At 44.8% G+C, this 26,335-nt stretch overlaps 1 protein-coding gene across 2 annotated transcripts in view; it reads left to right on the top strand.

Annotated features, from left to right (window-relative positions):
- Positions 1-26,335, top strand: part of ERBIN (erbb2 interacting protein) — a 3,184,408-nt gene that overhangs the window by 291,484 nt on the left and 2,866,589 nt on the right. The window lies entirely within an intron of this gene.

The following is a 26,335-nucleotide window of genomic DNA, read 5'->3' as shown; positions in this document are numbered from 1 at the left end:
ATGCTGAAACAGAAATTACCAGAGGAACCGACCCACTTGAATTTTTTGCTTTCAGTCCCTCATATATCCTAATCAGCCTTATAATTGTATCAAGGAATGCAAATGCTTCCATTGCCCTGCTCATAAACTCCCAGTTTACTCTGTCAAATGCTTTCTGTCATCAAGACCAACCAAATAACACTGATATTTTCTTACATTCTGCTTTCCTGTGGATTGTCAGTGTTCTGTTAATGTTGTCAAATGTTTGCCTTCCCCTCCACAAAACCACATAGATCTCTGTGTCAATGTTGGCATCACCTTTTGCCATTTTTTTAGCCATTATAGACATGAACAGTTTAGAGTCATGGTTTAGGATTGAAATGGGCCTGTATGAAGCTGGATTTGATGGATGATGATCTTCGTGTTTCACTGTTGCAGTCATTACATTTGGGTTATCTGCCTGCAGGTAGCCCTCAGTTGGCCTGATTAACAAAGTCTTGGGTCCTGTGTTGGTTGCTGTCCCTTCTTCCATGACGTCAGGTCGTCAGGGGTATAAAACATGCAGCCGGCACCATTACATCAGTCTTTCTTGCCATGCGGTGCCCGAAGCAGAAGAGGCTCGCAAGTGCCGGTTGGCCGACTCCTGAAATTTTCGTTTTCGAGTTTCAGAACCGAAGTCTTCAACTAAAACGAAGTACCCTGTTGGGGAAACTTTTTTTGCTCCTTACCGATGTCAGTAAAAGGTAGTAATTGCATTACTTGTGGAAAGCAAATACCTCTTAAAGATTTTCATTCGTACTGTATTCCTTGCCTAGGCCCTGACCACGATGTACCTTGCTGTTGGTTTTGTGATTTATTTAATCAGTGCACTATCCATCGTCTGTATATTTTCGCCTCTAAATATTTCGTTTCTTAGTTTAATTATCCAGAAATGTCGTCTGTTAGCCATCCGACTACCGGGATTCCAAAAAAACGCAAAGATAAAGACAGAGACAGGCCGCCGAGGTCCAAAACTGCCGACTACTCTTCTCCTAAGCCAGTCGCCAGTTTGCCGGTACTCTGTGAGGTGCTTTCACAGCCCTGATACCTGCTACTTCTGATTCGCAGGCCTCTACTGAGACCCATTCGGAGTCCAGTATGCCGTGAGATGCTTCAACTATGGAACCCATGGATGTCTCTACCTTGGATGGGTCCGGAGCCGCTGTGCAGGCACTGGCTTCGGAGGGTGTATTCAGGCCTACAGACTTGCATATTAAACAGATGCCTCCTTCTTTACTTGGGCCTAAATCTCTATCCATGCCTAAAAAAATGACACCCAGGCCACATGCTCGGGCCTCTATGCCTAAAAAACAAATTATAAGAATGTCTGAAGATCTAATAACTGTAATCAGGGGTAGCCAACCCCCCCCCCCCCTTCTAAGAGGCCTAAGACTGAAGTGGATTATGAATCTTCTGATCAGGATTCTGTTTTTTCTGATTCTTCTGATCTGGATTTGCCCTTATCTTCTTGTGAAGATTGTGATGCAGAGGACTCCATTCCCTCTGCTTCCCCTCCTAAGGATTTTTCTTTTGGGGAAACCTTATATACTCTAAGGGAGCATTTCCAGTGGGAAAGCCAGGATTTTTCTGATTCAAAAAGGTGGCTTAGGGATTTCCTTCTCCTACCTCAGCATAGGCCTTTAGCTGTTCCTCCTGTACTAGACATTGTTGTTGATGCTTTTTCGGAATCTAGTTTGGCCCCTGATTCCCTGCCTCCTGCTCCCAGAAAACCTGACAGATACTACAGGGTCCCCGAGTCCCACAAGTTCCTTTTTAAATATCCTATTGCAGAGGGGAAGGCTATTTCAAAGCAAACCATTTCTAAATGGATAAGCCATTGCATTCATTTCTGCTATAAGCACCATGGAAAACCTATCCCCCAGGGGATCAGACCTCACTCCACCAGGGCTGCATCTACCTTTACAACCTTTCTCAGAGGTGTCCCTACCAGGGACTTCCTAGAAGCTGCTACCTGGAGTTCTGTACATACTTTCACCAAGCATTATCATTTGCCAGTTTTTTCTAAATCCAGAGCTGGCTTTGCCACTGCAGTCTTGCAGGGCCTTATAGCTGGCCCTAATGCTAGCTAAATTCCTCCTCCCAACCATAGCTTTGGGAATAAACCCAAATGTAATGACTGCAACAGTGAAACACGAACATAGTACAGTTGTGTACACTTACCATAAATGTAGATGTTCGAGTGTATTCACTGTTGCAGTCCTGGTTACCCTTCCTTCAGCCCCCTAACTTCCTTTGGCCATACCTCTACTTTCCTTTACTATGCTTAAAAGCCTTTTTGGTGTATTTGCTTTTTTGTTGGAGGTATATCTGTGTGCTTTTATATTTAATTGCTTCCCATTAGGGGAGCACCTGACATCTGGGGCAAGAAAAACTGATGTAATGGCATCTGCTGCATATTTTATACCCCCTAACGACCTGATGTCATGGAAGAAGGGACAGCAACCAACGCAGGACCCAAGACTTTGTTAATTAGGCCGACTGAGGGCTACCTGCAAGCAGATAATCCAAATGTAATGACTGCAACAGTGAATACACTAGAACATCATCTATATTTATGGTAAGTGTACACAACTGTACTTTCTTCATGTTTCACTGTTGCAGTCATCACACTTGGGTTATCTGCTTGCAGGTAGCCCTCAGTCGGCCCGAGTACCAGAGATTAGTCTTTCTGCGTCAGTTGGTATTGCATCAGTACTGACATCAGGTCGTCGGGGTTATAAAAACAGGCAGCCTACGCCATTACATCAGTCTTTCTTGCCGAGGACCCCAAAGCAAAAGCAGTTCGCACAAGTGCCGGTTGGCCGCTACCTGAGTTTTCGTTTCCGAATTGAATCATTCTGAAGTCTTCTAAAGCTAAGTACCCCATTGGGGATCCTTTTTTCTTGCTCTAATCAGTGTCAGAAAAAGTTAACAAATGTCTCCCCTGTGGAAAGCAAATACCACACCAAGATTTCCATTCTTACTGCGTTGCCTGTTTAGGCCCAGACCACGACATACCTCACTGTTGGTTTTGTGCCTTGTTCAGTGCCCGAACTATTCGTCAGGCCCTTATTGTCACTAAAAAATACTTTCGCTCTCCATCTCCTTTTTCCGAAATGGCTTCGGTAAGCTATCTGACTACCGATCTTCCAAAAAAAGTAAGGATAAAGACAGAGACAGATCGCACAAACCGACAACTTCTTTCACGTCTTCAGTTCTGTCTAAAACTACCAAGTTTCTAAGGCCAAGAGTGCAAGCTACGCCTAAAAAAAACAACCCAAACTCAAGCACCTGCTTCCTTGCCACAAAATCAAATGTTTAAAATTGCAGAAGACATGATTATGTTGATTAGGGGAAACCAGCCTTCCTCTGCTAAGAGAAAGAGACCTGTCCCCAGCAGCTTTAAATGATCAAGAGTCTGACTGTGAGGTTTCTGATTATGAAGACATGCCTTTATCTGCTTATGAGGATTCAGATGCAGAGGAATCCATTCCCTCTGCTTCCCCTCCAGAGGATTTTTCTTTTGGTAAAACCCTTCATACTTTGAGAGCATTTCCACTGGGAATACCAGGATTATCTTCAGTCCAAAAAGAGACTCGAGGACTGTTTAGATTTACATCAATGTAGACCTTTAGCAATTCCTTCTGTTCTGGATGTTGTGGATGATGTCTTTATGGAATCCAGTCTAACTCCTGATACTTTACCCAAATGCTCCAAGGAAACCAGACAGATACTACAGAGTCCCTGACTCTCACAAATTTCTTTTCAAAATCCTACTGCTCACCCAGAGGTCATTTTCCAGGGGTCTAAAGGTATAAAAGCAACAACAGCTAAGAATCCCACCCCTTTGGACAGGGATTCCTGAGCTTTAGACAGATGGGGTAAAAAAGTGTACACTTCTGCAACTCTCGCCGTTGGGGTATTGAATTGCCAGTTTCACATGCTGAAATACCAGCAGCATATGATGGAATTTATTAAGCAAAAATTATCTACCTTTACAGACTGGGTAGAAAATAAAGAATTACAAGAGCTTATGCATTCTGCAAGCCAAGTCAGCAAGCATACTTTGCAATGTGGCTTTGACACCCTATAAGCTTCTTGCAGGGCAGCAGTCATTGGTTATGTACTGAGAAGGCATGCTTGGCTTAAGGAACAGACCTTGCCAGAGCATGTCAAATCAAAATTACTAGACACTCCTTTGAGCAAGGACAATCTGTTTGGCACCAAAGCAGAAGAGGTTTTAAAAAAGATGGAAGAAAAAGCTAAGTCTATGCAGACAGTCAAAGAATTTTTGCAAGTGCAGCCCCCAAGATTCAGTAGGCATTGCCCCTCGAAACAATGGTCCTTTCCAGCCCCCTCAAGGCCATCTCAAACTAGACCCAGGGGAAACAGATTACAGTCTCTGGGTATGCAGAGATCTGAGCAGTGGAGTGCCTCCACTTCTAAAATGGGGAGTGCTAAGCCACCCCCTTATTTAAAGGATTCACAATGACTTCTCAACTCCAGTCCTCACCTCTGCCCAAATGCTCGTGCCCCTAGGAGGAAAACTTGCCCATCATGCAAAAAACTGGACCTCCATCACCAAAGACCAATAGGCCCTCAACATTGTATCCCAGGGGTACATATTTTACTTCCACACACTGCCAACCCCAAAAGGGTTCCCAGACCTTCCTCCAAACCAGTGGGCAAAGGTACAAAACCAAATTCAATCCCTGCTCTCCATAAAGGGCAATTCAGCCTGTTCCTACAGAACAAATGGATCAAGGATTTTATTCCAGACTTTTTTTGGTAGTCAGAAGAGAGGGCACTTGGCACCCAATCCTAGATCTTTCCATTCTAAGCACCTTCCTGGTGGTACCAAAATTCAAAATGCTAACCCTTCAGCAGCTTCTTGCTATGCTGTCCGAAGATGCCTGGTTAGGCACCCTAGACCTAAAAGAAGCCTATTTGCACATCCCTGTCAGGGACTCATGCAGAAAATACCTACACTTCAGGGCAGGATCTGTGCATTATCAGTTCTCTACACTTCCCTTTGGCTTATCCTCTGCTCCCAGATTCTTCACAAATGCCTGGCTCCAGCCATTGCTTATTGCAGACAGAGAAAGATTCAAATTTACTCTTACTTGGATGATTGCCTGATTCAGGCAGACAGTAAGGAAATATGTTGCAGCACCTGACATATGTAAAGAACCACCTAACCTCCCTGGGTACTATCAATGAAAAGAAATCAAAACTAGTCCCCAGTCAAAAGATTGAATTCCTGGGAGCAAGCTTAAATAGAGCATCCCAGACGGCATTCCTTACTACAGAAAAACAAGCCTATCTGACAGGCTGCTTCACTCAAATGGCCACCAGAACCCAGCTATCCGCAAGGAAAATCCTGCAGGCCCTAGGGTTTATGGCCTCTTGCTTTCTACTAATTCCATATGCCAGACTGCATATGAGGAAACTTCAGTGGTACTTGAAAAGTCTTTGGTGCCGACATTCTCAGGATCTGGAAACCGTCATACATATCATACCTTGTCAAAGGACAGTTTCTTTGGTGGCAGCAGCATGTAACCACAACAAGGGGGACTACCTTTACTCAACCCTACGTCACCCAGACCCTAAGCACAGACTCTTCAGACTATGCCTGAGGGGCACATCTGGATGACAAGTGCATTCAGGGCCACAGGAGCCCAAGTAAAATTCATCTGCAAATCAACCAAAAAGAGATGCTAGCTGTTCAGCATGCTCTGACAGCTTTCAAATCCCTACTCTCACCAGGACCCCTGCTAATAAAAACAGACAGCACCACAGTTATGTGGTACATCAACAGGCAGGGGGGAACCCACTCTTACCCACTTTGCAGGCTAGCCATGGCTGTAGGGAACACAGCCTTGGACATGCAGATTCATCTGCAAGCTCAATTCCTGCCAGGTAAACAAAACTCTGTGGCAGATGGCTTAAGCAGATATATATATACTAGACCCACATGAGTGGCAATTAGACCCCAGCACCTGTAGCCTTCTAACCCTGAAATGGGGGACCCCAGAGGTGGACCTTTTTGCCTCCCCCTACAATCACCAACTTGGCAAATTCTGCACCAGGACACCTCGCAGCAGGGCTTGGAAAGTAGATGCCCTATCCTTCCATTGGGTAAACCTTTCAGTCTATGCATTTCCCCCTCTGCCTCTTCTCACAAGAATATTACTCGATAAGACAGGACAAACCAAGGGCAATCCTGATTGCCCCGGACTGGCCACGCCAGCACTGGTACCCACTACTGTGCAGCCTGTCACCGGTGCCACCCTGGCTCCTACCCCAGATCCCAACCCTCCTCACCCAGCAGAAGGGACAGATCCTGTATCCGCAACTGCAAACCCTGAATCTTGCAGCCTGGCTTATTCCTTGAATTCTCCCCAGTGACCAGCGTAAGCCAGCAGGTGGTGGACGTCCTTATTGAAGCCAGAAGACCCAGTACAAGTAAATTCGATGCTGATAAGTGGAAAAGGTATTTTTCCTGTATTCAGTCTAAAGGAGAGGACACAGCACTGCCCTCCTTACCTCTAATCCTGGATTACCTAGCAGATCTACTCCACAGAGGCCTATCCTTTTCCTCCATTAAGATCCATGCCTCTGCCATCTCGGCTCATTACAACACTGAGCCACCTCTCTTCTCTCACCCTCTCATCAAGCAGTTCCTGAGTGGGGCAAATAACCTAAGGCCACCAAGGAGAGCACCCACCCCTACTTGGGACCTTAACTTTGTACTGGAAAAGCTCAAGCCACCCCCCCCCCCTTTGAGCCCACTGCATCAGCAGAGTTAAAATTCTTCTCTTGGAAAACAGCCTTGCTTCTGGCCATCACTTCAGCTAGAAGAGTGTCTGAGCTACAAGCACTTATGTCTGTGGAACCCTTCATTATTTTTCATGCTGACAGGGTCTCCCTCAGGACTAACCCTTCCTTTGTCAAAAGTGTTGTCCAGTGTGGCTCTCAACCAGTCTATCCATTTGCCAACCTTCTTCCCTAATCCTCAAAATAAAGGGGAAAGGATCCTGCACTCCTTGGACGTGCACAGGCAGCTCAGATTCTACCTGGATAGGACTAAAGCCTTCAGGAAATCTTACCAGTTACTAGTCAGTTTTGCACCAGGGGCAGAGGGCAAGGCCATTTCAAAACAATTTCCAAATAAATAGCACACTGTATCCATTTCTGCTACAAATACCATGGGAAACCCAACCCCTCAGGGGGGTCAGAACGCATTCCACTAGGGCAACTTCTACTTCTACAGCATTCATCAGGGGAGCACCTACCAGGGGCATTCTGGAAACTGCTACCTGGAGTTCTGTACACACCATCACCAAGTAGGTCAAGGTGTTTGCCTTACAAACACAAGGTGCAGGGTTTGAGTCTCACAAGGGATAATTGGCTAGGCTTAAAATGGCTCACAAGGGCAGTTAGCTTAGTACCAATCTATGAACCTATGAACTATTTTTTCCAAATCCAGGGCGGGTTTTGCAACAGCAGTCCTGCAGGCCATACTAGCCAGACCCAACTTTTCTTGACTGCCTTCACCCTTTCTTCAGCTTTGGGAATCAACCCGTGTGTGATGACTGCAACAGTGAAACACGAAGAACAATGTACAGTTGTGTACACTTACCATAAATGTAGATGTTCAAGTGTATTCACTGTTGCAGTCCTGGTTTCCCACCCTCCAGCCCCCTTGTCTCTGTCTCCTCTGTCTATTACTCACCCCTTACTGGGTTATTGGTATTCACTTTTTACTGGTGGTGTTTTTTTCCACCATAACTTTGCTCCCTGTTTGGGGGGTTCCTAACATTTGAGTCCAGAAAAACTGATGTAATGGCGTCGGCTGCCTGTTTTTATACTCCTGACGTCAGTACTGAGGTGACGGCAACTGACGCAGAAATACTAAGTCTGTGGTATTCGAGCCGACTGAGGGGGATACCTGCAGGCAGATAACCCCAGTGTGATGACTGCAACAGTGAATAGACAAGAACATCTGCATTTATGGTGAGTGTACACAACTGTACTGTCTTTACCCTATTTGGGTATTACAGCCACTATGACTTTCTTTCAGGATGCTAGTGCTTCTCCTCCTGTTAAAATACTGTTAAACAAAACCTTCCAGATCTTTATCCATTTTCTTCCTCCTAGCTTTCAAACTTCCACAGGAGTGCCATCTATTCGTGGGGACTTTCCTGTGTAGATTAGGTATACATCACCATTTTTATCTCGTCTCCTCTTATCCTCACTCTTGGTAATTGAACCTCATCTACCTCTAACGTTGGCATATTTAATTCTTCCATAATCATTTCCATGTGTACCTTTTCTTGATTTCCATATTTCTGTGCTTTTTACAGACTTTCATAAAATTTTCAAAATTTTTCTAATACATCTACAAGGATCTCTTGTCATCTTCCTTGTAGTAGGCTTCCTAAGCTTGGTGACAACCCCTTTCTACTTTCTGTTGCCTGAGTCTTTGTGCTAAAAGTTTTTGTGCTCTTAGGTTATCACAAAATAGATGCTTAATAGCAATCTTTCTAAACTCGTGCGTATTATCGAGGTAATCCCTTTATTTTCTTTGTAGCATTGTGCAATTGCTCCTCCTCTTGTTCTGTGAGATTCCCCCTATTCTGCCGTACTTTAACATTTGTCGCTGTTATTTCCACCATAGTTTTAAACTCCACTTTAATTTTATCCCTCTCCCTAGCTATATTTTCAGAAGAAATTTGCTTCTTCTCTAATAACTATTGAATAATTTCCTCTACACATTCCTTAAATTCTTCTCTTTTCAACAGTTGTATGGGAAAGAGTCACTGTCTCATTTAATTACCCTGCTTTTTTTTATTTTAGTTATTGTTGGTGTGTTGTCTGAAATAGTTATTGGATGAGTAAAATGCATGAAATCTAAGTTCTGTCTAGACTACCCCAGTTTTTGTATCTTGGGGAATGTGTAAATTCATTCCGAACTCCTACTACTGAATTCACATCTTCCATGCCAAATATTTTTTAAAAATTCTTCAAAAATCTACCTTTCTTTACTATATTTTCCCTTCTGGGCTCCCCCAGACGCATCTTCACAGGCCCAAGACTGAATCTTGATGACCTACCTTAACTAGGTCTAGTCAGAAAATTTGCATAGGATCAATATTTTGTATTTTCTCCCCCTGTGACCAGTCACCTGCCATCTAATAATACAAGAGTTACATCAGCTTACCTTGTCAGTCAGTAATATCCAGATGTGACAGGATATCAAAGCCTTGGCCAAATCTAAATATGTTGCAGTAGCTGATAAACCCACTATAAGTAGCTGCATTAACTGCCACACAGTAATTAAACTTATGAAGGTTGAGAGACCCTTCACAAACCCATGTTGACTAATCCAGCAATTTTGTTTACTCTGTCTTTAATACTGTTGAAAGTAGTTGTTGAAGGATTTCATGATGGCTGCACACTGATCAACAGGTTGATTTGAGCTCTCCCAGTGAGAAAACTGAGAGGAAGGGTAATAGAATTTTACCCAAAATTACATTTTCAATCGGTGGCTGGTAATTAATACTGTTTGGATGCCAGCAAAGAAGACATTTGGAGAACCAGAGAGAAAATCCTCTTGAAATGTAGAAGAGATAGCTCTGACCTGGAATAATTCTACATCTCTTCAGCTCCTCAACAAAAAGCAGTTGAAGTTTCAGCTTTGGTACAGGCGATGGCTTCCAGTAATTGAGGAAAAAAATAAATCGTTTGCACTCAGAAGTGATTAAAATAAATGAAACATGGAATGACTATATCATTGTCAGAAAACAAAAGCCTGAAAAAATAGATGAAACTCTATTTAGATGAACTGATAAGACTGCAAAAACATCAGAGCTTGAAGTGAAATAAAGGCTGTCTGAATATGAGGATTCTGAAGAATTGTTAGTCAGGTCTGACCATAAGCTAATCACCCTTAACATGCACATCCCACCCCCACAGTAAGGAAACCTCCATAAAAAAACTTCTCCAAAGCCAACTTCATGCTACTCAAGTCAGAAGTGACAAACTTCATGACACCCATGCAAACGGGAACTGAAAGTTCAACTGCTGAATCCTTCACTAAGGCACTGTACGAGCACATCCACTCATGAATGAATCCCAAATAGAACCAAGATGCTCTCATCCAAATAAAGGAAGCCAATCTGGTGGTCCCCTGCCATAAACAAACTTTACAACAAAAGGAAGAAACTGTTGCAGAAAAGAGGAAAATTCTAGGATGCAAAAAACTCCCTTACTAGCCTCGGTAAGAAACTGAGATCCCTCATAAAATCCTCCAAAGCTAGTTACAAAAATAAAATTGCCAAAGATTCCAAAGACAACCATAAGGCATTCTATAACTATGTCAAGAATCTAAATGGCAATGCTCCAATCTGCTCTGAGCTAAAACAGCATGGCATTAAATATACTGATCCCAAGGATATTGCCAATATCCTGGCAGATCGATTCAGTGCCAACTTCACCCCCCTCTCACCCCCTAAATGGCCCATCTCCATACCGGAAGATTGCCAAATTCTGGTAATAATGGCCACACAGGTAAAAAACGTACTCTCCAAAGTTAAGAATACAGCATCCATGGGACCAGATGATATCCCGGGCTGTGTACTACATGAACTACAATATGAACTGGCACCTCACCTAAGTGTCATGTTTAATCATAGCCTCACCTCAGGTTTCGTGCCCACTGAGTGGCGCAGAGCTACAGTTATCCCACTCCACAAGGGGGGATCCACCTTGGATCCCGGAAACTACCATCCCATCAGTCTGACTAGCCTTATCTGCAAGGTCATGAAGCGTATTGTCATGGAACTTATAAACAAAGACATTGATAACCTTCAAACATTGGACCCCACCCAGTTTGGGTTTGTGAAGGGCCGATCTTGTCTCCTGAACCGGATTTACTTCTTCGAATTGGTCTCCAGAGCCATGGACAAGGGTAAGGTGGTCCACACAGCCTATCTAGACCTTGCCAAGGCCTCTGACACCATCCCCCACTCTGGAGTCCTAGATAAACTTACTAAGCTGGGCATTAATCCCTACGTCACCCAATGGGTTGCTAACTAGCTTACTGATAGAACCCACACTGTAAAAGTAGCTGACTCCAAATCCAGCTCCAGACAAGTGGAGTATCTCAGGGTTCAGTCCTGGGACTGCTCTTGTTTAGCATGTACTTCTCTGAAGTACAGGCCAACACTAAGGGACTCTGGCTAACAAAGTTTGCAGATGACTGCAAACTGGGAGCCATTATTGAATCCCCAAATGATGTGGATACTCTACAAAAGGGCCTTACAGAAACAGATGCTTGGTGCCAGAGCCATGGGCTCAAGCTCAATGCAAAGAAATGTATATTTATCCCCTTTGGGGAAAAAAAATGGTACCCGTAAATTACCATGTAGGTGGCAGTACACTAAACACCTAAAGTGTGATGAGACTTCGGGACACAGGTGGACAGTGGTCTCACCTTCGATAACCACATCGCCACAACAGTCAGGAAATCCTATGTGGCGCACCTCATCATTGAGGGCTTTTCATCCAGAAAAAAGGAGGTCATTGTCTCACTGTACTCATCCCTCATTAGACCCATTATAGAATACAATGCCCCGTTTGGTATATACCTCTCAAGACATCTGCAACAACTGGAAAGGCCGCAGAAATACCTCACTAAAAGAATCACAGGCCTAAAGCAGATGCTCTACGCTGACCGCCTTAAAAACTCCAGCTGTACTCTGCCGCATATCGTCTACTCAGAGGCGATCTCTGCTTAGCATACAAAGCCATGTCAAACCCAGAGCTATTGGACATGCTACACGTAAAGAAATCCCAATCCCTCAGAGCCACACGCTCCAGGGATCTAAACCTTGTCATCACAGTAAACAAAACATGCTAGAGGGTTAGGTTCCTGACCCAGAGACTCCCCAGACTGTGGAATAGATTGCCCACACATGTCAAGCAGAGTGCCTCTTTGGCCCTCTGGAACCTTGATGATTGGATGGGAGAAAGGAAATTCACCCCGGGGATCACATCAGTCTCCCTGCTAGACAGGGTTCCAGGGAAGTAAATAGTGTGGGAAGAAATAGCCAGGGAATTGTTATGGTTAGGCTTGTATAGGCTCTAGGGCTGAGAGCGTAGTACCAACCTATGAAGAGCCGATTCAAAGAACAGAGTTAGAAGACAGGGTGCCCAGAGAAAACCCGTGATTTTCCACTGCACACACAGGAACAGTCTGTATTAATTTTATGAAAGTACAAGTAATCAACTAGACTGGTATTCCACAGCAGAATTTGTTTATTCAAAGGACTTGGCAAAGCAACCAAGAGCTACATTAGTAAAAATGCAGTCATACAAGAAGAAAGAGTTGTTCCTGATAAAACTGTGACAGAAAGAAAATTAAAAATTGGTGACAGCAGAACATTTTTGGAAAACTGTTGCTTCTCTCCTGCCTGGTGTACAATGAACTCTTGTGATGAGTTAATGACAGCATATTTTCTAATGACCTGTAATATGCTGACCGATGATGTTGGCAGACCAGTATCCCTTTGATATAGGTGTGAGAGATGTATTGGGCGACACTAGACATAGTAATCCCAGTGTATAGGATCATCATTTCATGGGCCTCCCTGCCTTACCACTAATCAGAGAATGTCCAATATTTGCTTTCATCTCATGTGCCTCAAAAACAAGACCTGCTGTTCTGGAATATTGAATATGTATGTGTCTTCCTTTTCTTTTGTAAAAAGCTGTACTTAAAAAAAAAAAAAACACAGTAAGACAGGAAATATGTAATTGCCACTAACTGATGAGGTGCTGCCTGTTTAGTTTTGCAGATAATCTGGATTTTGTGATGCCATATGCTGATGTTCATCGTGTTTCACTGTTGCAGTCATGACTGTAGGGTTCTCCCCTGCCGGCAGGCAGCCCTCGGTCGGCCAGAATCCCAAAGTCTGGGCCCGGCGTCGGCTGTTCAACCATGCTCCCTGACGTCAGAGCGCCAGGAGTACAAAGCTGACAGTCGACGCCATCTTCTCCAGTCTTTCTTGCCGTGTGGTGATAGCAGTTCGCAAGTGCTGGTCGGCTGACTCCTGATGATTTTTTCTGATAAACGTCAGTCCAAAGATTTTCTTCTCCACTCAAAGCTAAGTACCCCGTTGGGAAAACTTTTTTCTTGCTCCACTCCGATGTCAGAAAAAGTTAATAGTTGTATTTCATGTGGGAAGCAAATACCTCATAAGGATTTTCATTCTTACTGTATTCCTTGCTTAGGCCCTGACCACGACGTAGCTAGTTCTCGGTTTTGTGCTAGATTCAATCAACGTACAATTAAGCGAAGGTACGATTTTGCTTTTTATTACTTCGGTAGGCGCTTTAACTACAAAATGTCGTCCGATACGGTTCCGGCTACCGGAGTTCACAAACGTCACAAGGATAAAGACAGGCGAGGTCCAAATCTGATGATAGCGCACAAGCGGAGCCAGCTTCAGGTTCGGCCGTCGTCAGTGAGGCGCTTTTGCAGCCCCTGTCGTTGGCCATTTCAGAACCGATGGCCGAAACGGACTCTCATGAGGAGCCAACCAGGCCTTTAAATATTTCTATTGCAGGACCTTCGGACAATGCTCCTTCGGATGGGTCCGGAGCCGCTGTGCAGGTACTGGCTTCCGAAGGGGTTTTCAGGCCTACTCAGCTTCTAATAAAGGCAAAGCCAAAGACAAAGGCAAAGACTCCTAAATCAAAGACTGCAACACGGGCCTCTTCTGAACCGGCTCCCAAGTCACAGAAACAGTTACTCAAGATGGCGGAGGATTTACTTAATATGATTAGGGGTTCACATCCCCCTCCAGATAAAAGGCCAAGGCAGGATGTTTATTATGATTCCTCTGATCAGGCTTCTGTTTCCTTAGTTTCTTCTTCTGACCAGGAATATTCTTTCCCTCCTTATGAGGATTCTGATGCTGAGGAATCCATTCCTTCAGCTTCTCCCCCTGAGGATTTCTCTTTTGGGGAAACTTTGCATGAAATGAGGGAACATTTACACTGGGAAGGACAGGAGTATTCGGAATCTAAGAAAAGACTGAGGGATTTTCTTCTTCTTCCCCAACATAGACCCCTGGCTATTCCTCCTGTTTTGGATATTGTGGATGATGCCTTTTCGGAGGCTAACTTAACCCCGGACTCTTTTCCTCCTGCTCCTGTTAAGCCTGATAGATAGTACAGGGTTCCTGATTCCCACCAGTTTTTATACAAGAACCCTTCTGCTGACCCTGAAACCATTTCTCAGGGTCCTAAGGGAGTTAAGGCCGCTTCTGCCAAAAATCCCATTCCTACTGAAAAGGATTCTCGATCCTTAGAAAGATGGGGCAAAAAAGTGTGCACTTCTGCTACTTTGTCCATTAGGGCTTTAAACTGTCAGTTTCATATGCTGAAATACCAGCAATTTCTCTTGTCTGTTTTAAAACAAAAGCTTACTTCCATTTCTGTCTGTGCAGATGATAAGGAATTACATGAGTTATTGCATGCCACTGAACAAGTTGGGAAGCATGGTTTACACTGTGGATTTGATGCCTTGGAGGCTTCTTGTAGGGCTGCTGCCTCCGGCACAGTCATTAGAAGGCATGCATGGCTAAAGGAACAAAATTTGCCTGAACAAGTAAAGGCTAAATTATTGGATGCTCCTGTTCAGCATAATGTTTTGTTTGGATCAAAAGCTGAAGAGGTGATTAAAAAGATGGAGGATAAGGCGAAATCCATGCAAACCATTAAAGATTTCTTACAAGTACAGCCACCTAGATTTAGCAGGAATTGGCCTTCAAAAAATTGGTCCTTTCCCACTTCAGACAGGCCTCAGAGGGGTAGATATAGACGCTCCAGAGGAAGGCCTCAAACACAAGCTTCTTATAGACCAAGACAGTGGACTGCTTCCACCCCTAGGGGAGGAGAGGACAGGTCACAAACTCAAAGGAAACAAACTCAATGACTCCCTCTGTTGGGCTACAGGAACTTCTTGCCTGAAAGCCCCTCTCGGAGGAAAACTCTCTCTCTTTTTTATCAAAATTGGACTCAAATAACCCAAGACAAGTGGGATTTGGATGTGGTTTTAAGAGTTTACAAATTCCATTTTCATACCTTGCCAAGGCCAAGCGGATGGCCAGACCTTCCAAAACATCAATGGACAGAGGCCTTAAACCAGGTGGAAGCTCTTTTGGCTATGAATGCCATGGAACTGGTTCCACTTTCAGAGATGGGAAAAGGTTTTTACTCAAGGCTCTTTCTAGTCCCCAGGAAGCAAAACTCATGGAGACCCATTCTGGATCTGTCGGTCTTGAACACCTTTCTAGAGATTCCAAAATTCAAGATGCTTACTCTACAGCAGCTACTTCCAATGCTGTCCAATGATGCATGGATGGTAACTTTGGATTTAAAGGAAGCATATTTACACATTCCCATCAGGCAGGATCGCAGAAAATACCTCAGGTTCAAGGCCGGATCGAGGCACTTTCAATTCTCGGCACTGCCCTTTGGATTGTCTACTGCGCCCAGGGTCTTCACCAAATGCCTGGCTCCAGTAGTAGCTTACTGCAGACTCAAGGGAATTCAAATTTACCCTTATCTGGACGATTGTCTAATTCAGGCAGACAGCAAGGATGTCTTACTCCCGCATCTAGAATTTGTACAGAACCTCCTCAAGTTCCTGGGATTCTCTGTAAACATAAAAAAGTCAAATTTGACACCATCACAACAGATAACTTTTCTGGGTGCTCTTCTAAACACCACAACCCAGATGGCATTTCTGACATCCGAAAAACAATTACAGCTGGCTTCAACTTTCAAAACCTTGGCAACTTTAACTCAACTATCTGCAAGGAAATTTCTGCAGGCTTTCGGTTACATGGCCTCCTGCATCCTTCTCGTACCATATGCAAGACTACACATGAGGAAAATACAGTGGTACCTAAAAAGTGTATGGTCTCAGCATTGCCACAGTTTAGACATACTGATCTCCGTCCTTCCTTACCTTCAAAATGAATTTCTTTGGTGGTCCAGGGCATGTGCTCTAAACAAAGGGAAACCCTTCCGTCTGCCTCCTGCCACTCAGATTCTAACCACGGACGCCTCAGATTATGCTTGGGGAGCCCATTTTCAGGGCAAATGTCTGCAGGGCCTTTGGACAAAGGATCAGAAGCATCTGCATATCAGTTTAAAGGAAATGTTAGCCGTTCAGAAAGCTCTATTGGCCTTCAGGAATCTTTTACAACCAGGACATCTACTAATACGGACAGACAACACCACAGTTATGTGGTACATAAACAAGCAAGGGAGATCTCATTCTTACCCCCTTTGCAGACTAGCCATGGATCTATGGAACACAGCTCTAGCTTGCAATCTGGATCTTCAAGCTCAGTTTCTACCAGGCAAACAAAACTTCCTGGCAGACAGTCTGAGCAGAAACCTTTCGGATCCACACGAGTGGATGCTGGACACCAAAATATTCAGGATGATAACAGCAGTCTGGGGATGTCCTCACATATAGACCTCTCTGCATCCCATCTCAATCATCAACTACAGAATTTTTGCACCAGGACTTTCCACAGAGAAGCTTGGAAAGTGGATGCCCTGTCATTCAGTTGGAGGAACCTCTCGGGATATGCCTTTCCACCTCTTCCTCTTCTTCCACGGGTCTTATTGAAGATAAAACAGGACAAGCCCAAGATGATAATCTTGCTGGCTCCAAATTGGCCTCGGCAGTTTTGGTATCCAACTCTAAAAAACCTATGTCTGGAGCCTCCTTGGGTTTTACCTCAGTCTCCGAACCTTCTGTCCCAACATCAGGGTCAGGTTCTACACTCTCATGTCAGAACTCTCAGCCTGGCGGCCTGGTTACTCCAGGGCCTTTGATTTCTTCTTTCCTACCCAAGCAGGTTATGGATGTCATTTTAGAAGCCAGACGTCCTAGCACTAGAAAATCCTATGCAGGAAAATGGAAAAGATTTTGTTCCTGGATGCAGGCCCAGGATTCTGATCCTCTTCTTCCCAACATTACCTTAATTTTACTTTACTTGACAGATCTCTTACATAAGGGTCTCTCTTTCTCTTCCATTAAGATACATGCCTCTGCTATTTCTGCTCATTATAATACAGACCCTCCCATCTTTTCCCACCAGCTCATGAGACAGTTTCTCAGAGGAGCTAAGAATTTAAGACCTCCTAGATCTCCTCCCATTCCTGCTTGGTATCTCAACTATGTTTTGGAAAAACTAACCTTGCCTCCTTTTGAGCCTGCTGCCTCTTCTGACATCAAGTTTTTATCTTGGAAGACAGCTATCTTGTTAGCCCTAACCTCTGCCAGGAGAGTTTGAGTTACAAGCTCTTATGGCTGTGGAACCTTATATTATTTTTCATCAAGACAAGGTATCTTTGAGGACTAATCCTACCTTCATGCGTAAGGTGGTTTCCAAAGTGGCTTTAAATCAAACTATCCACTTGACAACCTTTTTCCCCACTCCTCAAAATAAAGGGGAAAGGATCTTACATTCCTTGGATGTACACAGACAACTACGTTTTTACCTGGACAGAACCAAGGACATCAGAAAATCAGAAAAATTGTTTGATGTTCATCGTGCATACAGCTGCAGTCATAACAGATGGGTTCTCCTGCCGTCAAGCGGGTCCTCGGTCGGCCGAATTCCAAAGTCTAGGTCCGGCGTCGGTTGTCGTCGCTTCTTCCCTGACGTCAGTGCGACGGGGGTATAAAAGAATCAGCCGATACCATTTTCTTCAGTCTTTCTTGCCGCGCGGTGCCCGAAGCAGAAGCAGTTCGCAAGTGCCGGTCGGCCAGCTCCTGAAATTACGAAAATTTTGCAACCGAAGTCTTCTTGAAAGCTAAGTACCCGTTGAAACTTTTCTTGCCTCAGACCGATGTCAGACAAAGTTAATAATTGTATTTCATATGGGAAGCAAATACCGCATAAGGATTTTCATTCCCTCTGTATTCCTTGTTTAGGCCCAGACCACGACGTCTCTGTCTGTCATTTTTGTGCTACATTCAACAAATGCACCATTAAGCGTCGGGCGGAGTTCGCCCAGCTTTATTTTGGCAAAAAATTTAACTATATTATGTCGTCGGATACTCTGACTCCAGTTTTGTCTAAAAAGCGCAAAGATAAGGACAGACACACGAGGTCCGCGGCCTCTACCGACACCACGCCAAAGCCGACTACAGGTGGTCTGGTTCTCAGCGAGGCGCCTACGCAGCCCCTGACTACCGACTACACTTCATTGGCGGTGTCTTCTGTGCCCGAGGTCGCAGGCTCCTCGGCCCACACCCCGACTACAGATACCGAAGCCACTCTTGGTGGTGAATCTCAAAATGTAGACAGGTCTGCCTCCTATCAAGGTGTCTTCAGACCTTCCTCTTCTTTTTCCATCAAGGCGTTCACTAAGTCTAAAGCAGCCATGCATTCTAAGAGACAAGCTACACAGGGCCCATCTCCAGGCCCCATGCCTAAAAAACAGATGCTTAAAATGGCTGAGGATTTAATTACTCTTATCAGGGTTCTCAACCCCGGACAAAAGGCACAGAGTGGAGGAAGAATCCCCCTCCTCTGACCAGGCCTCCATTATATCAGAGCACTCTGATGAACAGGAATATTCTTACTCCCCTTTTGAAGATTCTGATGCAGAGGAGTCCATTCCCTCTGTATCCCCCCCAGAGGATTACTCATTTGGGGAAACCTTGCATACCTTAAGGGAACACTTCCACTGGGAAGGCCAAGAGTACTCAGATTCCAAGAAAAGGCTTAGGGATTTTCTCTTGCTACCTCAGCACAGGCCTCTGGCTATACCTCCTGTCTTGGGCATATTAGATGATGTGTACTCGGAGGCCTGCCTTAACCCGGATTCTTTACCTCCAGCCCCAGTCAAGCCTGACTGGTACTACCGGGTTCCTGACTCACAGCAATTTCTATACAAAAGTCATGCTGCTGACCCAGAAACCATCTCACAGGGTCCCAAGGGAATTAAGGCCTCCACTGCTAAAAATCCATTACCTTTCGAGAGAGATTCCAGATCCTTAGAAAGGTGGGGAAAAAGGTATATACCTCGGCCACCTTAACCATGAGGGCATTAAACTGCCAGTTCCATATGCTAAAGTGCCAACAGTTTCTGTTATCACAATTGAGAAGTAAAATGTCACAACCTGAACAACCAGACTTGAAGGAGTTGCAGGATTTGATGCATAGTGCAGAACAAGTGGGTAAACATACCTTGCAGTGTGGTTTTGATGCTCTAGAGGCCTCATGTAGAGCTGCTGTTACAGGATCAGTCATACGTAGACATGCCTGGCTCAAGGAACAAACCTTACCAGATCATGTCAAAGCTAAATTACTAGATGCCCCTCTACAAAAGGATGTATTATTTGGTGCTAATGCTGAGGAGGTATTAAAGAAAATGGAGGAAAAGGCTAAATCAATGCAAACAGTGAAAGATTTTCTACACGTACAACCCCCACGTTTCAGTAGAAATTGGCCTTCCAAAAATTGGTCCTTTCCAGCCACGGACAGACCCCAAAGAGGTAGATAAAGGCGCCCGAGGGGCAGAGGGCAATCCCAAGGATCATTTAGAGGCCAACAATGGCAAGCTCCTGCACAAAGAGGTGGTGAGGATAGTTCGCAGCCATTCAGAAAGCAAGCCCAATGACTTTCCCCTTTGCATGCCAAGCAAGGCTCAAATGGCAGCACCCTTAGGCGGAAAACTGGCATTATTTTCAAAAAATTGGCATATTGTCACAAAAGACAAATGGATCCTGGACATTATAAACAGAGGCTACAGATTCCATTTTCACACCCTTCCAAAAATGAGAGAGGCATGCCAAACCTGCCACACAATCAAAGGGCAGAGGCACAAAGACAAATTTCAGATCTCATGGACATGAAAGCTATTCAAGAGGTACCTACTCACGAACAAGGTCAAGGTTTTTATTCCAGACTATTCCTGGTACCAAGGAAGGGAAAAGATTTGGAGACCTATTTTGGACCTATCCATCCTAAACACATTTTTACTCGTACCAAAATTCAAGATGCTCACTTCACAGCAGCTTCTTCCCATGCTAGGGAAGGAGTCTTGGCTGGTAACATTGGACCTCAAGGAGGCATACCTGCATGTCCCAGTCAGACAAAATTGCAGAAGATACCTCAGATCTCTTGCAGGTTCAACCCATTATCAATTCTCTGCATTGCCCTTTGGCTTATCTACTGCACTCAGAGTATTCACAAAATGCCTGGCATCAGTAATTGCCTACTGCAGACTTCAAGGGATACAAATATACCCCTATTTGGACGACTGCCTGATCCAAGCGGACAGCAAGCACATACTTCTGAAACATCTGGCTTATGTAATAATGTTGTTGAATTCTCTGGGATACACAGTCAACAAAAAGAAATCAAGGCTAATACCCTCTCGGAAAATAATTTTCCTGGGTGCCAACTTGGACACAAACACCCAGATGGTCTACCTCACGCCAGAGAAGCAGGGGCAACTAACTCAATACTTCAGAACACTAGCAAATTTCACCAGGCTGACTGCAAGGAAAATCCTGCAGGCTCTGGGATTCATGGCGTCTTGCATCCTACTAATCCAATGTGCAAAGCTGCATATGAGGAAACTTCAATGGTACCTGAAAAACCTATGGTCTCAACACAGCCACAGTTTGGAAACAATAATACCACTAATTCCATGTCTTCAAAAGGAATTTCTCTGGTGGGCTCAAGCATGCCAAACACAGGTCTCCCATTAAGCAAGCCTCAAGTAAATCAAGTCATCGCAACAGATGCCTCGGACTACGCCTGGGGGGCGCATATGACAGATCGGTGCATTCAGGGCAAATGGTCCAAAAAAGAAAAGCACCTTCACATCAATCAAAAGGAAATGCTAGCAGTAATAAATGCTATTATAGCTTTCAAAGACCTTCTGCATCCAGGTCAACTATTGATAAGGACAGACAACACCACAGTAATGTGGTACATAAACAAACAGGGAGGAACCCATTCATACCTCCTATGCAGGCTGGCCAAGTTTTTACAGATATAATTCAAGCATGGGGAAGGCCAGACATAGATCTCTTTGCCTCCCACAAAAATCACCAATTGACAAAATTCTGCTCAATGATTTTTCATCCAAAGGCCTGGAGAGTGGATGCTCTCTTTTTCAGTTGGACAACAGTGACAGTTTATGCCTTTCCACCTCTTCCTCTGCTGCCCAAAGTTCTATTAAAAACCAGAGCAGACAGACCAAAGATGATTCTCATTGCTCCAGACTGGCCAAGACAACACTGGTACCCACTTCTGAGGAGCCTGACGCATTCCCCACCATGGACCCTGCCTCTAATGCCTCTTCTTCTGACTCAGCACAGCTTCAAAACTCTTCACAGTCAGCTGAAAACACTCAATCTGGCCGCATGGAAGATTCCTTAACATCACAACAGACCCTACTCTCCAAGGAGGTGCAGGATGTCATTTTGGAGGCCAGAAGTCCGTCTACTAGAAAAGCTTACTCCGCAAAATGGAAACTGTTTTGTGCCTGGAATGAGAAAAAGGGCCAGAATCCTGGAAAACTGAATTTACCTCAAATATTACAGTATCTAGCTGAGCTGCTAAGCAGTGGACTTTCATTCTCCTCCATCAAAATCCATGCCTCAGCCATTTCTGCAGAATACAACACTGATCCACCTTTATTCTCTCACCCCCTCTTAAGACCGTTCCTCTGAGGGCTAAGAATATAAAATCCCCAAGGAAACAACCAATACCTGCTTGGGATCTCAATTTCATTCTAGAAAAGCTGACCTTGCCTCCTTTTGAGCCAGCTGCCTTAACAGATTTGCAATATTTGTCCTGGAAAACAGCTTTCCTTCTGGCTATTACCTCAGCTCGTAGGGTATCGGAACTGCAAGCCTTCATTGCTGTGCAGCCTTTTATCATCTTCCATCAGGACAGAGTTTCCTTACGAACCCAACCCATCCTTTATGCCAAAAGTGGTATCCAGGGTAACTTTGAATCAGGCTATGCACTTTACCTACCTTTTATCCTAATCCTCAAAACAAAAGGGAGAGATTACTACATTCCTTGGACATCCACAGACAACTGCGTTATTATTTGGACAGAACAAAGCCTTTCAGAAAATCAGAACAGCTCTTTGTGTCCTATGCTATAATAGCTCAAGGGAAGCCAATTTCCAAACAGACAATCTCAAAATGGATAGCCCACTGCATACGCTTTTGTTATTCTTTTCATGGCAAAACTGTACCTGCAGGCATCAGATCTTACTCCACAAGGGCCACAGCTACCTCTGCAGCTTTCCTCAGAGGAGTTCCTACCAAAGATATTTTGGAAGCAGCCACTTAGAGTTCTGTGCATACCTTCTCCAAGCACTACCACCTTCCATTATACTCCAAATCTAGAGCAGGCTTTGCCACTGCAGTCTTGCAGGGCATCCTGGCTCCTCCTAGTTCCACCTAGTGCCTACCACCCCTTTCTTAGCTTTGGGATTCTACCCATCTGTTATGACTGCAGCTGTATGCACGATGAACATAGTACAGTTTTGTACCTACCATAAATGTAGATGTTAGAGTGCTAATACAGCTGCAGTCCAGGTGTCCCTCCCTCCTTCCCCTCTTGGGACAGGCCTATTGGCTAACACCTCCTCATACAACCTGATTGGGGTATTCATTTATGGTGTATTTGCTTGCACTCCTGAATTTTGATTATATGGCATTGCTTTATTACACAAATTTATGTATTGCCTTCCTTCTGGGGGCACCTGACATCTGGGGCAAGAAAAACTGAAGAAAATGGCGTTGGCTGTTTTTTTTATACCCCTGTTGCACTGACGTCGGGGAAGAAGCGAAGACAACCGACGCCGGACCTAGACTTTGGAATTCGGCCGACCGAGGACCCGCCTGACGGCAGGAGAACCCATCTGTTATGACTGCAGTTGTAGTAGCACTCTAACATCTACATTTATGGTAGGTACAAAACTGTACTTTTCTTATGCTTCAAGTTCCCAAGGTAAAGCCATTTCAAAACAGACCATTTCTAAATGGATTGCTCATGGAATCAGATTTCGTTATTCACACCATGGAAAGCAAATCCCAGGGAGTATACGGACTCATTCCACCAGAGCTGCTGCCACTTCTGCGGCCTTCCTCAGGGGAGTTCCTACCAAAGACATTTTGGAAGCTGCAACTTGGAGTTCAGTGCATACTTTTTTTAAGCACTACAATCTACCTCTCTACTCTAAGTCTAGGGCAGGCTTTGCCTCTGCAGTCTTGCAGGACCTTTTAGCCGCCCCTTCTTCTTTATGACCACCTCCCTTTCTTTCAGCTTTGGGATTCTACTCTACAGTCATGACTGCAACAGTGAAACACGATGAACATAGTACAGTTGTGTACACCTACCATAAATGTAGATGTTCAAGTGTCTTCACTGTTGCAGTCTGGGTTTCCCTCCCTCCTGTTCCCTCTTATTTTTACTTTTGTGTAGTTCCTTTTTTCACCCTTCTTCTGAGGTGTATTTGCTAAGGTTACGGGACCTTTTTCATTTTGGGACTCCTGACATCTGGGGCAAGAAAAACTGGAGAAGATGGCGTCGGCTGTCAGCTTTGTACTCCTGGCGCTCTGACGTCAGGGAGCATGGTTGAACAGCCGACACCGGACCCAGACTTTGGGATTCTGGCCGACCGAGGGCTGCCTGCCGGCAGGGGAGAACCCTACAGTCATGAGTGCAACAGTGAAGACGCTCTAACATCTACATTTATGGTAGGTGTACACAACTGTACTTTTATTTTGTACAGGATTTCTTAGTCCAAAAGAATGGAACAACTTCTGCAGACAGAGTTTGGGCCTCTGCACAGAAATGATTGACTTGCAGACCTTTGCTTGGCGCCCACATACAAAGGCAGATGTTCTTCGTTTTCCATTGCTGCAGTCCTTACTACTATAGGGTATAGTCCACGTCCAGTCGGCCCGAATACCAGAGTATAAGGCTGACGTCGGTCAGGGCGCATTAGACTGACGTCAGTACGTCAGGGTACTAATGCGCATGACCGGCGTCATATCCCCAGTCTTTTTTGCCGCATGGTCCGATGCAGAAGCAGTTTTGCGAGTGCAGGTTGGCGTTCTGAAATATTTCCGAAACCGGAGTTTCAGACCGAAACAGAGTTGGCTAAGTACCCGTTGGGAACATTTTGGTTTTTCTTGCCTCAGTATTTTACCGGATGTCAGAAAAAGTGAATAACTGTATTTCTTGTGGGAAACAGATACCTCATAGGGATTACCATACCTTGTGTATACCTTGTTTAGGGCCTGAGCACGACGTTGTTGGTTGCCGCTCTTGTGCTAGGTTTAACAAACGCACTATTAAGAGGAGGTTAGACTGTGCCAGGTTAGTGTTTGGGAAGCGTTGCAATTATAAAATGCCGCCGGATGCTCCGCGCCCGCTTCCCAAGAAGCGCAAGGACAAAACAGTGAAGCCTAGGGTTGATGAACCGGCAGTCCCGGACGCCGGTTCTTTAGAAGGCTCAGTGGAGCCAGAGGTTTTGCCAGGAGTTTTATGGAGTCTCAGGCAGAAACTTTACTGTTACAGGATGTGCCTTCTCAGGAGGTAGGCCAGGCTGAGGGGCTTCTCAGGTAACTGTTCTTCCCTCTCTTCCCAAGGTAGTTAGAGCCTCTCCTTCTGTTGCCAAAACTTCTTTGAAAGGTAGGCCTAGTTCAGCTTCAGTGGGGGTTTCTCCTAGCATTTCGGTTCTGTACCTAAGAAACATATGCTTAAAATGGCAGAAGATTTGATTACTATGATTAGAGGTTCTATGCCCCGCCTGATAAGAGGCCTAGGGTGGAACCGAGTTTGATAGTTTTGAACAGTGTTCAGAGGCTTCAGAGTCTTCTGCGGAAGACTTGCAGGAGTATCCTACTTATTCTGATTCTGATGTGGATGATTCCACTCCAACAGCTTCTCCTCCTGAGGATTTCTCATTTTCAGAGACTCTGCATTCCATGAGGGAGCACTTTAAATGGGAAGGCCAGGATTACTCTGATTCCAGGAAAAGGCTTAGGGAATTCTTGTTTTTGCCCCAGCATAGGCCCTTAGCTATTCCTCCTGTGTTGAATGTGGTGGAAGATGTTTTTGCAGAGGCTTCCCTGAATCCTGACTCTTTGCCTCCTGCTCCTGTTAAGCCTGATAGGTATTATAGGGTGCCCGAAGCTCATAAGTATTTGTTTAAGAGTCCTAGGGCGGACCCAGAAACTATTTCTCAAGGGCCTAAAGGTGTTAAGGCTTCTGTGGTTAAAAATCCTGTTCCCACTGATAAAGAGGCAAGGGCCTTGGATAGGTGGGGAAAGAAAGTGTATACGTCTTCCACTCTAGCCATGAGAGCGTTGCATTGTCAGTTTCACATGCTAAAATATCAGAATTATCTCCTTTCACAATTAAAATCTAAGGTGGATGCTTTGGCGGAAGGTATTGAGTGTAAAGAGTTGCTGGACTTGGTTCATGTGTCTGAGCAAGTGGGTAAGCATTCTTTGCAATGTGGTTTTGATGCTGTACAGGCCTCCTCGAGGGTGGCTGCTACTAGTTCTGTTCTTCGCAGGCATGCCTGGTTGAAGGATCAGAATTTAGCTGAGCATGTTAAGACAAGGATTTTGGATGCTCCTTTACAGTCTGATGTGTTGTTTGGATCGCCTGTGGAAGCAGTTTTAAAGAAAATGGAGGACAAAGCTAAGTCTATGCAAACTGTTAAAGATTTTTTGCAGGTGCAGCCACCTAAGTTTAGTAGAAATTGGCCTGCTAAGGGGTGGACATATCCTGCTTATGATTCCCAGTCTAGGGGTAGGTCTAGACGTGGTAGGGGCAGGGCTCAAGGTTCTTTTAGGCCTAGAACAGGGAGTTCACCTGCTCAGACTTCTGGTGAGGGCAGGGGTCAGTCCTTTCGTAAACAGACCCAATGACCTGTCTTTTCAGCTGCCAGTAGATTCTCGTCTGGCAGCTCCTTTGGGAGGAAGACTGTCTCTTTTCAAAGAAAATTGGGATTTAATTACTCAAGACAAATGGGTGTTGGATATCATTCACCACGGTTACAGATTTTATTTCCATACAATGCCCCTTTCAAAGGCATGCCAGACGTTCCTCCTCCACAAAGAAAGGAGGCTCACAAGCAAGTTTCTCAGTTACTCCAGATGGGGCCATTCAGCCAGTCCCTGTATCAGAAAGGGGCCTAGGATTTTATTCTCGCCTGTTCCTAGTAC

The sequence above is a fragment of the Protopterus annectens genome, chromosome 2.part1 (genome assembly GCF_019279795.1).
Source record: "Protopterus annectens isolate FY-2018-M chromosome 2.part1, PAN1.0, whole genome shotgun sequence".
Lineage (NCBI taxonomy): Eukaryota > Metazoa > Chordata > Ceratodontiformes > Protopteridae > Protopterus > Protopterus annectens.
Note: the sequence above shows the minus strand (reverse complement) of the source record. Positions and strands in the feature narration are given on the sequence as shown.